This window comes from Anas acuta, chromosome 1, assembly GCF_963932015.1.
Source record: "Anas acuta chromosome 1, bAnaAcu1.1, whole genome shotgun sequence".
NCBI classification, from domain to species: domain Eukaryota; kingdom Metazoa; phylum Chordata; class Aves; order Anseriformes; family Anatidae; genus Anas; species Anas acuta.
Window position 1 is genome coordinate 23,585,834 of NC_088979.1, and position 14,562 is coordinate 23,600,395.

The following is a 14,562-nucleotide window of genomic DNA, read 5'->3' on the forward strand; positions in this document are numbered from 1 at the left end:
TGCACCAGTGTCTGAGCCCAATGTCAAGAAAAAAACACACCTTCAAGGCCCTCCAACATTTAAAAACATCTCCCTCACTCTCCTTCCCAGAAAAACAGCTCCAATACCATGTTATTGCGTACCCTGTGTGGGCTGCTCTCCTCCTTAGTGACAATGTCCCATTGAATATAGGAGTCACTCACAACTGCTGAAGCAGGATTTGGAAGTAACACATCCTTCCTGTAAAGTATGTGCCTTAAATTCAAAACTATGGGACATGCATATACCCATTTGTGTAGTGCACCCACTAATGTATACACAGGCTTCCTGTGCAAAGTTACAAGCCATTCAGGAGCTGACTCAGTCTCTCTTGCTGATGAAGAGATTTATTGGGTCATGGAGAGACGATGGCTAGGTTGCATGAGGAAGATGGAGCATTTATGTTATAGCTACTGCTTTGACAAATGAAATTCATTTTATCACAGTGGAATGGCTTCAGCAAAGTAAGAGACCTCAATATTAGTCTCATCCTTTCCCTTGAAAATTCAATATCATTGTCTTCTGGGCAATCTTTTGCAAAATCAGTGATGAACTGAAGCTGCATCAGATGGAGGCATGACTCAGACTTAGCTCTTCCACATCCTGCTGGCATATTGTAAGTATTCAGGGTAGTCACAAAAGAGTGTTCTGGTTCTTGCTGGTTTTGTGAAGATAGATCACCTAATTTTTCCCAAAGAAAATTATGCAAGGAATTCTATGTATGAATGAACAGGCTAGGGATAATGAAAAATACTGTTTACTTGCTAAAAATAATCTAATTTCCCATGCATACACAAATTGTAGGACATGAAGTCATATGTTTAAGAAATTCTTAGAAAAAGAAATCTCATTAAATATATGATTCCCATAGCAGGATTTTTTTCCTCTGCAGAGACAGAACTAATTCCATGCTTCCCTACAAAACCTTTGCCCAATTCTCTGTGTCTCCACTGTCAGACCTGAGACCCAAGACAGTACAACCTTCTACCCTCACTTCTTTCAGTCCTCTGAACCCTGGCAGTTTGGGGATGGAAGGCCAGGCAAGGTTTGGGATGTTGCAATGGTAAGAATTACAGTGTAGGGTAGAGTTGGTAGGGTTTGCCATTTTGCTTCTGTCACAACTGCTGTGATGCACGCCATCTAGGTCATGTAACATGGTGGTAGCTGTATGGCTGTTCAGCTCTGTACATACATTTTTCCCAGGAATTAGGGTTGCATCTGTCCTGCCACTGCTGAACTGTTGGAATTAGAGGCACAATGGCTCAGCAGGGGTTCCAGGATCCCTCTGTAAATATATGCTCTCCTATTTGGCCTGTTCTCTTAAATGCTAGAGAAAAGCTCTACAGCAATTTTGTATCCCTCCTACAAAGATGGAGACATGGGAATGACATTTGATCTTTCTGTACATTGATAGAGTTAAAGGCAGGCCACAAACCATATGGGTGATTGGGCCAAAGGGAATGTCCTGGTAATTTTATTGAAGTAACAGGAACCATGGGACTTCTGAACTACAGCACAGCTTGCAGAAAACCAAACTGGTCTAGATTTCACAATTGCCATTGACAGACAACCCAGCACAAACAGGTTTTAAATGGATAAAAAATCCATCATTTAAGTGAACTTGTCTAGATTCATCTTCCAGCATCAATAAGCCTCTTTGCAAGATTAACTCTGTTGCATTGCTGTGCTCCATGCAGATACTTAGACTGTGATCCAACCACTCATTTCATTCAGCTGTGTAGATAGAAATTCTTCACTTTTTTCATTCATTTTTCTTGTCTTCTCTTCCATTTTCATTTTATGAAACTTTTTGTATTAGTCAGCTTCCTTCATGGACTGCTCTCACCAGTGCTGAGCTGGATATTCAGGAACAGTTGTCGCAATGCCAAATACAGCAAGTTTTCTGGACATTGTGTGCCCACTGGACTTTTGAATTCTTAAGTGTTCTCAGGTCTCATGATGCCATATCATGACCTTTTATTATCACCTGCAGCAACTATCACTTGATAGCTGGGCACAGATACTCAGGTTGTAATTTTTTTTTGTCAAGTTGACCCCACAAGCTAAACCACTGGTGACTGTCAAATCCCCAGTAGCTTATGTGGCATCTCCCTGAATATCTCCTACAGAAAGCAAGCTGGAATGAATGTTTGACTTTGAATAATGCTAGCAGATAGTCAGCATAGTCTTTGCACAGGATTCTTACAGAAATTACTTTTTATTTTGTTGTTGGAGGGAATATACATATCAAAACAAATATTTCCCCCTTTAACCTTCATTTATCTTTTCCAGCTCAGTGATGTGATGCCTGTTCAAATCCAGAAGAAAAACAGAAACCAAGTCACAATTGGAGGTAGTGAAACAGCTTTTAAAGACAGAGAAGTATGGATTGTCATATGAGGATGCCCCATCCCTGGACGTGTTCAAGTCCAGGTAGGATGGGGCTTTGAGCACCTGGCCTTGTAGTAGGTGTCCCTGCCCATGGCAGGGGGTTGGAACAAGATGATCTTTAAGGTCCTTTCCAACCCAAACCACTCTGTGATTCTGTGATACACCTCATGAATATTTGACTCGGCCTTAAATTCCTTCAAGCAAAGAAGGGAGACATAGTCTAGATGAAACTTCTGTGAAGTGTTTGGAAAATTTTATTCATGAAGTCATTATCAGCTGTTCCCTGCCAACCAAGAAGGAGGTATTGACTGCTGCTCTCAGTGGGTGTGCCCAGCAACTGACACTCTAATCAGTTTGTTAATTGGGCAGAGGCACAATTTTCACTTTGCAGGTGATATCAAGCTTGGAGGGACTGCAAGTGAACTGGCTTAGGCTTCAGAGCAGCCTTGACAAATGTGTGAAAACCATCTGACCTTTCCCTTCTCTGCCAGCTCAGTTCGACAGAGGCAGACACAAGCCATACATCTGACTGGGAACAAACGCAAGAATGGAGATGACTGATTAGGCAGCAACTGTGCAGAAAGCAATCTGAGTGTCACAGCAGATGAGAAGAGAACATGAATCAGCATTGTACAAAAAAGGTAAACATCATACTGTGACATATAAATAGGAGCCTTAAAAATAGGACAGTTAGAATAGTCTCCCTGTTCCACTTGGCACTTTGGAGTACTCGGCTGGCATAAAGTAGCTCCTGACTTTGTTATTTGAAAACAAACAAACAAAACAAAACAAAAACACAAAACAATCAAACAACCAAAAAAAAAACTAAACAAACAAACAAACAAACAAAACACTATAGAAAGAGTAAACTGAAAGGATAACACAAAATTAATTGAATTAAACTGATTCAAACGATTTCAAACTATTAGCTCTTGGTGCACTGGTAAGCAGCGTTGGCCAGGAGGTGGTGGAAATTCTATTACTGGATGCTTTTAAAAATAGGTTAGACAAACTGATGTTAGGAATCTAGCTTGAAGAAAAGGTGATGTAACCTTTCAGCAAGAGGATGGACTTCAGGAAGTGCACACGCCCTCAAAAACCTTCCCAGCTCTACCTTTCTATGATTTGCACTGGATAAATAACGTGATACTGAGAACTGAGGCCATGTTTCTGGGAAAAAATAGCCAAAGATTTGGGTTATTGAAGGGAGAACAGTACAATGTCAGCATCTCTGCACTGGCCAGAAGATGGTAAGAAATGTGGAGAATATGAAAATGACTGCATAGCCATGACCTTTGTGGACCCATCTTCTTTTAAATAAGAAAATTCATGATATAGCAGCTTGAAAATAAATTGCATTAAATATGTCATCTTTTCTTCACCACTTCTCTAGTGCTGTTAAAGATAGATTTATGCTAATATCAAGATATTTTCCTCTGGGGCTTTAGCCTTAATAACTTTAGGAGAACTCATACAACAGGATTCAACAACAGATTGGTAAGGCAAAAAACGAGCAACTTAAATGCTACTTGAATTTCATAGTATGCAGAGAACAATCTAACTCTTCCAATCTCAGTGTTTTCATATAGAAATTCATTTTTGTTTAAGGCCAGCAAGAAAATCACGAGATCTCTTTATCCAGCTTTATCCAAAGAAAGCAAAATGAATTTGACAGCTGGCCTTAAACACTTTCTTCTTGATGATTCAAAGAAAATGGAATCCATCTAAAGCTGTTGATTATTTCTTCAAATACATATGGAAAGCAGTATCTTGAAAATCTACCCCTTACAAGTATAATAAATGAATGCATTGGGGGAGGGCTTTCTTTTACAAGGCTTTCAAAGAGCTCTTTTCAAGGGTTATAATACCTGTTTTGTATGACATAATGACTTCATCTCTACAGTTCATGAAATGTAAGAGACAGACTTTACAGATTCTCATAAAGGTGATGTGCACTATGTAGAAAGAGTCTAGCTTTTGAGGAGTAACCATGGATCCAAGCTAAAGAGTCTTTTCTTTTCATACGGTCCAAACAACTATCAGAAGAAAGAGGTTAGTCAACAGTGCAGATGAAATATCTTCACATTTTACCAGAATTTAGAAAGAATGGCAAGAGCCATGGATTATAAGGCACATTTCTAGAAAGTTTCGGTTTTATTTATTTTTATTATTTTAACAAATAATTTAAACTTTTTTTTCCCAACATATTTTGGGCTATTTAATCAATGTGTCTCTCTAGCGCTAGTTCCAGCACTTTTATTTTATTATTCTATTTTATTTTATTTTGTTTATCTTTTTGTCATTGCTATCAATAGTTTGGGTTGTAGAGTTAATCAAGTTAAAAATTTAAGGATTCCTCTAAATTCTTAGAACAGTATCAGAATTTTCCACATAGTTAAATAGAACTAAAACTGAGCTCTTTATCATAGCTGAACTAGAATCTGTCCCTGCTTTAAAAATATCATAATAGATTTGATGAAATATAATGTGTTTCTGTGTTTATATGTACCTTCATGAAAGAAGACAGTAATAGCAATTTTATTGCACATCCATATGTGCACATTGAGTATGCTATAAAATATCTGATTACATCTTATTAAAGGAGAACACTACAATTAAAAACCCTCTTTCACTTCTTTTGAAACCTGAACATTTTCATTAAAATGAATGCAGTAGAAATGTACAAAATTTGCAGGAACTAATTTATCTTCCTTTTTTATTTCTTGCAAAGTCATAGGAGGCTTTTAAAAGTAATTTCCTCCACAGAAAATAGGAAATAAAATACAGTAACTTTTACTGCATCTGGAGAATATAGTTCCCCCGACTGTGCCATTCAGTGGTAGTTACATGATTCTTTTAGACATGCTGACAAAAAAAAAAACCACAAAACAAAACAAAAGAAAAAAAATACAAAACAAAGATACAAGATAATTTTGGAAAGATGAGAAATTTTAGGAATATATTTCTCAGGATGTCCACATTGAAGACAAAAAAACAACAACCAACTAAACAACAAAACAACAACAGCAACAACAACAACAACCAACCAACCAACCAAAAAAAAAAACCAAAAAACAACAAAACAAAACAACAGCAAAACAATCTTTTTGAGCCATCTTTTCGAATATCATACAAGTAAAACTTGTTAAGATAAGAAAGAAGCAAGTTGACTATATTCGTACAAGGTAAGGAACACCATGCATGAAAATGATATCATACATAAGCCCAGCTCTTTCCAGTCAGTAAAACAGTTTGAGCTCTTTCAGAGTATAAAGTGCAAAGAAGCTATGTGGTATTCATACGTCCTCTAAGTAGAAGAAATCTTACTTTCCTTCAAAAATGGGGACTTTATCCGGAGACTAATTACTGATGATTAGAAAAGAATGTGATAGCCACATTCAGCTAATTAAAACAGTTCATATATGCTTACAGTACTGTTGAAAGTATTGTTCAGCAGAGGATCAGAAGTGTCTCAGAGGGAGCTGCTGCTTGATGTATCCGTCTGATAGATGCATTCACTCCTCAACACTTCTCTGTGCCGGAGAAGAGCAGGCTCCTTTGCCATTACAAAGACCAGGACGTTGTGGGCTACCTATATAGGACCAGCAGGAGAGCTGTTCAAGAGGTTTGGTTTCATTTGACACTGGACATGAAACCCCCTTTAAACGGGCTGGTCTCCTAAATGGCTATATACAGCTTCAATCAAACAGAAGATAAGACAAAGACTGGAACAGCTCCCTATGCTCGAGTCCTGATAGCCAAAGGACAACTGGTTTCTTCTAACATGATCTCCTGCCACTCTTTCTCATTGCAATTAGTTGGTGAGTTTACACTGGTGATGCAGGCCCTGGGGTGAAGTGCATTCCTGGGCTAAGGGTCAGGACAAGACTTGTGTATCACTTAACTTCTTTTTTTAAATAAGATGTGAGAATTGGAGAATTCATAATCTGTGTTTACCTAGATGGAGGGGAGCATTTACTTGGTCAGAACTCAGAATTTAGAAAGAAGATACACCAATTAAAAAGTAATCAAAAGACTGATGTCTGGTTGATGAAAAGTGATGGTAAAGAATAGAAAAGGAGGCTCTGAGAGACTCAATACTAAGAATAAAAATAAATTTACAAGAGGCTATATAATGATTAATGGATATTATAAACATCCTACATGGCAATAGCAAATCAGCATATTGTATTTTGGAATACAAAAAAAAAACAAAACATTTTCAAAGCAATCTATTGGACCTCATACTAACTGACAGTAACTGACTGACTCTAAAGTCATAATTTGTAATCTATTTAAAGTAATTTGTAATTGGATTTTTTAATATAAAATATGACCAAGAAAAGAAAAGAAAAGAAAAGAAAAGAAAAGAAAAGAAAAGAAAAGAAAAGAAAAGAAAAGAAAAGAAAAGAAAAGAAAAGAAAAGAAAAGAAAAGAAAAGAAAAGAAAAGAGAAAAGAAACAAAGGTTAACAGCATTATCTCTGATTATATTGGGTACAAAAAAATACGGTATGCCTGAGAAAAAATTTAATGTATAAAAAAAGAAAGGTGGATAGGAAATACTTGTAAAGTGTTTTTGCTTTTCCCCAGAAAGAACCCTGGACCTTCTATCTCAGTCAGACAGAATTTTAAGCATTGCAGTAAGCAAGGGCTTTCTGTTAGCATCAGTATGAAGACACAGTGTGAAGGTCTCGTGTTCCTACAATACAGGGTGCAAAAATCACATTTGTCAAGATAGTTGCCAATGAGGAACAAAGCAGAGACTTAACAAATGCAGTTTATACCCTGTACAATTACAAAAGACACTTTTACAGAACTCTTACAGAATGTGTGACCCTTCTGGTATGAGGCTCTTTTTCTTTTTCTTTTTCTTTTTCTTTTTCTTTTTCTTTTTCTTTTTCTTTTTCTTTTTCTTTTTCTTTTTCTTTTTCTTTTTCTTTTTCTTTTTCTTTTTCTTTTTCTTTTTCTTTTTCTTTTTCTTTTTCTTTTTCTTTCTTTTCCTTTTCCTTTTCCTTTTCCTTTTCCTTTTCCTTTTCCTTTTCCTTTTCCTTTTCCTTTTTCTTTTTTTTCTTTTTCTTTTTCTTTTTCTTTTTCTTTTTCTTTTTCTTTTTCTTTTTCTTTTTCTTTTTCTTTTCCTTTTCCTTTTCCTTTTTCTTTTCCTTTTCCTTTTCCTTTTCCTTTTCCTTTTCCTTTTCCTTTTCCTTTTCCTTTTCCTTTTCCTTTTCCTTTTCCTTTTTCTTCTTTTTCTTTTTCTTTTTCTTTTTCTTTTTCTTTTTCTTTTTCTTTTTCTTTTTCTTTTTCTTTTTCTTTTTCTTTTTCTTTTTCTTTTTCTTTTTCTTTTTCTTTTTCTTTTTCTTTTTCTTTTTCTTTTTCTTTTTTTTTCCTTTTCTTTTTCTTTTTCTTTTTCTTTTTCCTTTTCTTTTTCTTTTTCTTTTTCCTTTTCTTTTTAAATAAACTTTCCTTGACAAATTTCAGATTTAATTTCTGACTGATGATATATATATTTCCAGGGGGTGGTTGTGCTGCAAAAGGATATATGCTAATTCCAAGAGTGTGATTTACAGCTTGTCATACTCTTTGCCTAAGGCACATTGATACTTAGATTTCGCTATCTACTCTTGTGTCTGGTCATATGAGATAACATAGTTGTTAAGCAAGTCACATTTGTCTTGCTACAATATGTTCTTTTATTGCAATGGCATGCTTATTTAGCAATATTGAGTACCTGGAGAAAATCTGAAATGGCTACGCTCCTGTCAAGAAACAGAATACGTGGAGACAAATGCCTCAAATTCTTACAGTTCACATGACATCATCTGTGTTTCTCTGGTCTGTGTTTTCATGGTCAGTCACTGCCTTGGAAAGATGAAATCCTTTCCCTTCTTTGAGTCTCTTCTCCCTTCACAGCCCTTAATATCCTTGTGTTCTGAGGGTGTCTGCTGCCATGTGATTTTTCCATCTATCCTGTGGCTGTTTGAAGCCACAAGATGCAGTCTGCCGTCAAATAGGACAAGGAAGATCAGTGTTTGGATCAGCTCTGCCATATTCTGACCAGAGACATGAGTTTTGGTCTCTTTTTGCTGGTGGTCTTGTCACATCTCTGTTGGCAACACTACTACATCTGTGAGTCATGACCATTGGGCTGCAGAGCAAGCATCTTGTCCATGGATGAAAAACAACTCATCCCAGCGCACTTGGATGAAAGGAGTACTTTCCTGGCAGGTAGAAAACAAGTCTTCAAGTCTCCAGGCAAAATTATGCATTTGCAGAAATTTCAGCTCTCATTTTCTATAGCCAGATAAATGAGTCAAGTCAGAAGGGTGTTATGACTTAGACTTCTCTAGATCTTTGATTTTTTTGATAAGAAAATTCTATCTGTATCAAAGCTGATATGTACATTTCCATTACCAAAAAAAAAAAAAAAAAAAAAAAAAGCCGTGGTTTTGAGAAAGATGCATTTTCTGACCCAAAACACATTCTGTTGGGACATTCCCAGATTACCAACCTATCCTAAAAATACCATTTGGATTACATGCTTACTAAGATAAAATCATCCAATTAAATTTATCAGCAAGATAGATAGTCTTAAAATTTTTTCATCAATCATTTAAAGAAAATTGTGCCTCATCTATCCAAATTTTAAAAGCAATTTTTAAAGTAATTTAAAAATTTTTAAAGTAATCTGAACTTGAATATTTAATGAGATCCTTTTTGTAGGGTCATTAGGGTCTTGAGTGTTGGACACAAACCTCTGTTAGAAGCTTCTGATAACCACCACAGTAATTTATGTTATTGTAGTGCCTTTAATCCCTTTCAAAAGCTTGACATTTGAACACTGGATGATAACTTCACTTTCCTTTTTTCCTCTGTAGCACCAAGAAAAACTTTCAGTCTAGGTTATAGATTTAGAAGTTTAGGGAAACAAATGAAATAATATGAATATTAATGATATTAATAAGTATAGATGACTACTGTCAAGTTGTTGGGGCTTAAAAACAAGCAACTTGTCTGAGAGAATTTGTAGGTAAACTGCAGATCTGAGCATGGGAGGATAACAGCGCTGCTCTGCTCTACAATGGTAGTCTCAAGTTGTCACCACTTATCACCAGTGTTTAGAAATATGTCATGAATGTATGTATACACTGAATTTCTTCCATATCTTGTTGATGATCATGTAGCTTGCTCAGAAGTGAGAGGATTAGTAATGTTTGTAAACTTGTCTGAGACACTAAGGGATTCTATACTGTTCCTTTAGGCCATGTCTGTAATATACATTGACTGGTATAACCTTTTTTCCCCCCCTTCTGTTAACATATTTAGATAATGTCTCTTACTTACGCTCCTGAGCCCACTACCAAACATTTTTACCACATTGTCCCTGTGCAGTTGCCCAGCTGGCCTGACAAGGCCTTTTCCTCGCAGCTCCAGGAACTTTGAAATCTCCTTGGCCTCACGTGGACAAGTCCTGTATAAAGGGTCTTTGCCAGTCCTCCTGTCAACAAGCACTTGCATAAAACCCCAACCCTTGATATTTTGGACCCTGAGAAAGAAGGATTTGGGAAGTTCGGTCACTGTGTGCAGGAAAGGTGTTCACACCAGAACAGTACCTATGGTACTGTGTGTGTGCACTAAGGAGGCAGCTTTATGTGCAGGCAAATACAACAGCAGGTTAAAAGCTGGAAAGAAAAGTTTGTAATGGCTTGCATAGATGTTTGTACCTCTTTTCAGAAATATACGCAGCATTTCAAGCATTGAAGAGGAGCTGGTGGAAGAAGACCTTATGAAACACCAGTCAGGAAGGCTAGACAAATTACAGAGAGGGTTCACCAGTTATTGGTGCATGTGTAGATTAAAGAAGTAATACCAGTGTCAAGCAGAAAGACCTAATTGTACTTTTGGCTGCATCTATGCTGGTGAATAAAAGAGGAGAGAATAAAAGAGACTGATTCCTGGGCTTTGGGCTAAGTAGCACCACTTGGCCCAGGTGCACAGTGGTTATGGCTGCTCCCCTTTGTAGCAGATTTGTCTAGCACAGAGTTGTCCAAAAGCAGAGCCAGAGAATGGCAATTAAACAGTGGAGGGATCAGGGGATGAGTGCTCAAGCTCACCACAGCTCTCTTTTATTTACCATTACAGCTGAAGTGCTAGGTGATTTTAGGACAGTGTGGCTCTGGCACAGCTATCCTTGTTGCATTCCCTGTAAGGCTGATGGATTCCTTTTTAAAAACAATTGTCCTGTGGGTGACCAAAGCATTTCCCAGTTCTAAACATGAACAGAAACTCTGAAATCCTTTGCAAAAAAAAATGTTGATTTTTTTTTTTTTCAGTCTTACTGAATTCTCTCTTTGAACAAGAGTATGAATCACATTTATTTTTTTATTTTCCTTCTCCCCAAATTGCAGATCAGCCTGCACCTGCTACCATCCAGAGACCTTCTCATGGATACAAACTCCCAGTTTAAGGAGCATAAACTTTTTTCTGTTGGTAAAGATTATTCCTGTTTTGGAAAGGGCACAAGCTAAGCCACAAATATGTAGTTCAAATACGTAGTTTTATATGTATACCCATAGTACAGCTTTTACCAATGTTACTGTCCCATAGTGTGTTAAACAGGCTGTTGGAGTTGGACTTGATGATCCTTGTGTGTGCCTTCCAACTCAGGATATTCTATGCTTTACTAACAGGTTTCATCCTCTTACCCAGCTTTATTGTATCGTGATGTAGGTAAGCTGACAAAAGACTCCTTACAGGTTGCATAAACGCTTTACTCTGTAAAAGTCCTTGCTACCTTTTCTTTAAGGAATGGGCACCTGCCTATAGGTATTTAGCTGAGGTTTATTATTTAGAGAGGTTACTCTACATCATTCATATTCAGTACTGTTCATAATGGACCTGATAAAACAGTGACCAAAGTAAGCATGGGGGTTGAAATTAGAACAAAACAGAAATCCTCTGTATAAACTATAGCAATAAAGAAAAAATATGTGAGATGCTGCTGTGGGGTGTGTATTTCTCTCATGCGGTAAGTGGAAGAAGTGTTTGTGTTGAATACAGCATGGCCTAGGACTTATGTGAGGAGGGGGAGAAGGGCAGATACAGCTAAGCAGTGATGTGTGTGAACTGAGATACCTGATTTGTTCAGGTCACTGTAAAAGAGGAGTTAGAACTGGAAGCATTTCATGTTAGCCCAGGGGAGGCCTACAAAGAGTGGTGTCGACACCTTGTTTCAGGCAAAAACACAAAGCGTCACTGGATAGGTCGAGTTTGTAAGGGCACACTTGTAGGGCACACTACTGCTTGTAGGCAGTAAACCAGGCGGACCATTTGCCACCAAGCCAAGGCCGTCATCATTTTCAAGAGACAAGAGCAATGCTGCAACCTCTGGAGACTGCACTCACTGACCTTTCAGTCTTACAGCACTGTCTGCACAGTCAGCTGTGAGACTATCCTGGAGGATGCCCTTAGTTTCGGGAAGCACTCTTTATCTGCTGCACATTTTTTTTTTTTTTTTTAATTTTTACTTTTTTTCAGATACCTGCCATACTGTGAAAAATCACCACTTTCCTGAGTTCATTTATGATCCTTTATGAAGTGCTGCTGGCTTGCTGAAGTAATAATAACAAACATGCTAAGGTAAGTCTCACACACTGCAGGCATTGATACTCTGTCCTTACAGCATATCTACTGCAAGGGATTGTCCAGAAAAGCCATTGCATACAAAAAGGAGAGTCTCGAGATGTGATGAAATAAAGGCATGAAAAATAAGTAGAAGTATTAGTAAATTGTCTTCCACAAAATTTTCAACTTTTTAACTCAAAAGTAGATTTGAACTGAAGACAGATAAATGGACACAAATCCATTTCTTTCAATAAACCCATGTTTATCACCTGAAAATCAGGCTTACATGAATTTAAATGCTAAGTCAATTTAAAAAATGACAAAATGAACTCTTTTTGGTATCTGCTGATGCTACAGAGTCAAGGCAGAGAAGTGCCATACCAACCTTTGTGACCATAAATTGCCTGAGTGAACGCCTGCTCTGGCAGTGTGACCCAAAATCACATTGTGTTCACTCAATAGATACTAACAGAGAAATTGTTCAGGTACATATTGTTTCTCCCTCACTTTGCCTGCAAGGAGTCCTTTCCCTGTTTCAGCCAAAAGAAGGAATTGCTTGATGATGCCTAACTCCAGTACATTTTTTATTATCTAATAGATTTAAAACTCATTCGCTGCTGTCTCCTGTGAAGCATGCTTCATAATGCCGGTTGTCTGCTTTTCTCTCTGTGGGTGGGACTGTCTCACTGTGGGTATATGAAGGGATTTTTGCTACAAAGGAAGTTTTTTGCAATTTTAAGAATCTAGGTTTAGATGAAGAATACATTACCATGCTGGTAAGAGAGAACATTCTTGCAGCAATGAATGCAATCAAACTCAGTTATGCAGACTCCAAAGCGCATTTTTTCAAGTAGAATTTCTGTATGGGTTACGTTCTGGGTACATATAAAAGAGTATTGTAAATCAAAGGTTTACACTTGGAAAATGCTTACTCTAGATGCTTGTACCAAACTGTATATGACTTTCCTATAGGCATGACAATTTCAGAGAATTACTCTGCTTAACTTTGTTACATGCAGTTCAAATATACATATTTAAAAATTTAATCAGTGTCTCCTTCACCCAAGATTTGGGACTTTTCTCACACTCATTGAGCAGACATGTCAAACCTTATTTTTCTTAGAATCCCACAGATAGTAATGTTCTCTAAGTTACCTGCTGGATGAATGGAACTAAAACACTGATGTGCCAACATGTTGCTTACTCACCGTGACATTTGAGCTACTCCTACATTCAGCAACTGGTGTTTTAAGTGCTGCATAGCTCCTCCTTGCTTATTATATTGCTCATCCGTCTTTGATTTACAACAGATGTGACACTGTAGGGGAAATTCAGAGTGGCTGGCAGAAATCTAATCACTGATCTTGAGAAATTTCAAAATAATCTCATAAATAGTTAATGTCACAAAACTGAAGTCAGTGGTAGTGCATATGTCTTCCAGATTCACCCCTGCTGTTTTGGTCCAAGGAAGAAGTTGTCAGCCCATCAGTTAAAGAGGGCAATAAACCTAAAAAATTTAACAGTCTGGCTCCTCAGGAAGAAGGATCCAAACACTTCCTAAATATTATTCTGTCTGTAATTTCACCCTAAGGAAGAGATGGGTGTGTTACTGCTCAAAAGATTAAATCTCTTGTCATTTCAGATTTGGGGAAAACAAAATGTTATATTAATCATGGTAGTAGATGTATGGTGGGTGTATAAATATGATATAAAATTCCATCTTAGCACTAGTAGGGTGATATTCAGTTTAGGATTTGGCACCTAAATGTCTTCAATTGGACTGGATAAGACAGGACCCATGGAGGTCTGACCAGTGCAGATTGTGTAACTGAAGAGGTGAACAGCCAGTCGGGTCATGACTCCCATCCCTACACAGAGGCATTGGGTACCATTCAGAATGTATGAGGGCATCCTGTTTAACTTCCAGCTGCCATTACAGAAAAGCATAGATGATACACATTCACCTCCCCACAGAAAGGCAAAAGGTGCCATCTGACATGCCATGGTATCTACACAAGGATGATAGATATACCACAGGATCTACAGGAAACCTGAGCTGTTTCAGAGTATCAAGAGGAAGACAAGTGGGATATCTACCCAGATGTCATGTCAAATGGAAATAGATGCCTATATGTGGGCAGCTGATATGAGTCCTCTATGCAATATCAGCAAATCCCTTACAGGTGTGCCGGTCACCATGGGCTGCTGGAGATGGAGCCATACATACACGTTTGGGCAGGTGAATCACTCCCTCCATACTTTAGTGTGAGCTGACTCATTCTGTTGGCTGCATGCACTACATTGGTTAGATTTCCCTGAACTGTGATGGGCTTGATTTAGATAACCAGCCACAGGCATCTACTGAGATGCCCTGGGGCTCCTGAGACAGAAATGTCGAATAGCCAGGTAAGACACAAGACCAGTATCTACTGAAGCAGGAGCTAGAGGTCTGCCGACATCTAGCCTATGGTATTTCTTAGCTCACATACAGAAATCTGTAAGTAGACGCCTACATTCTGGTACCTTAGTCTAAA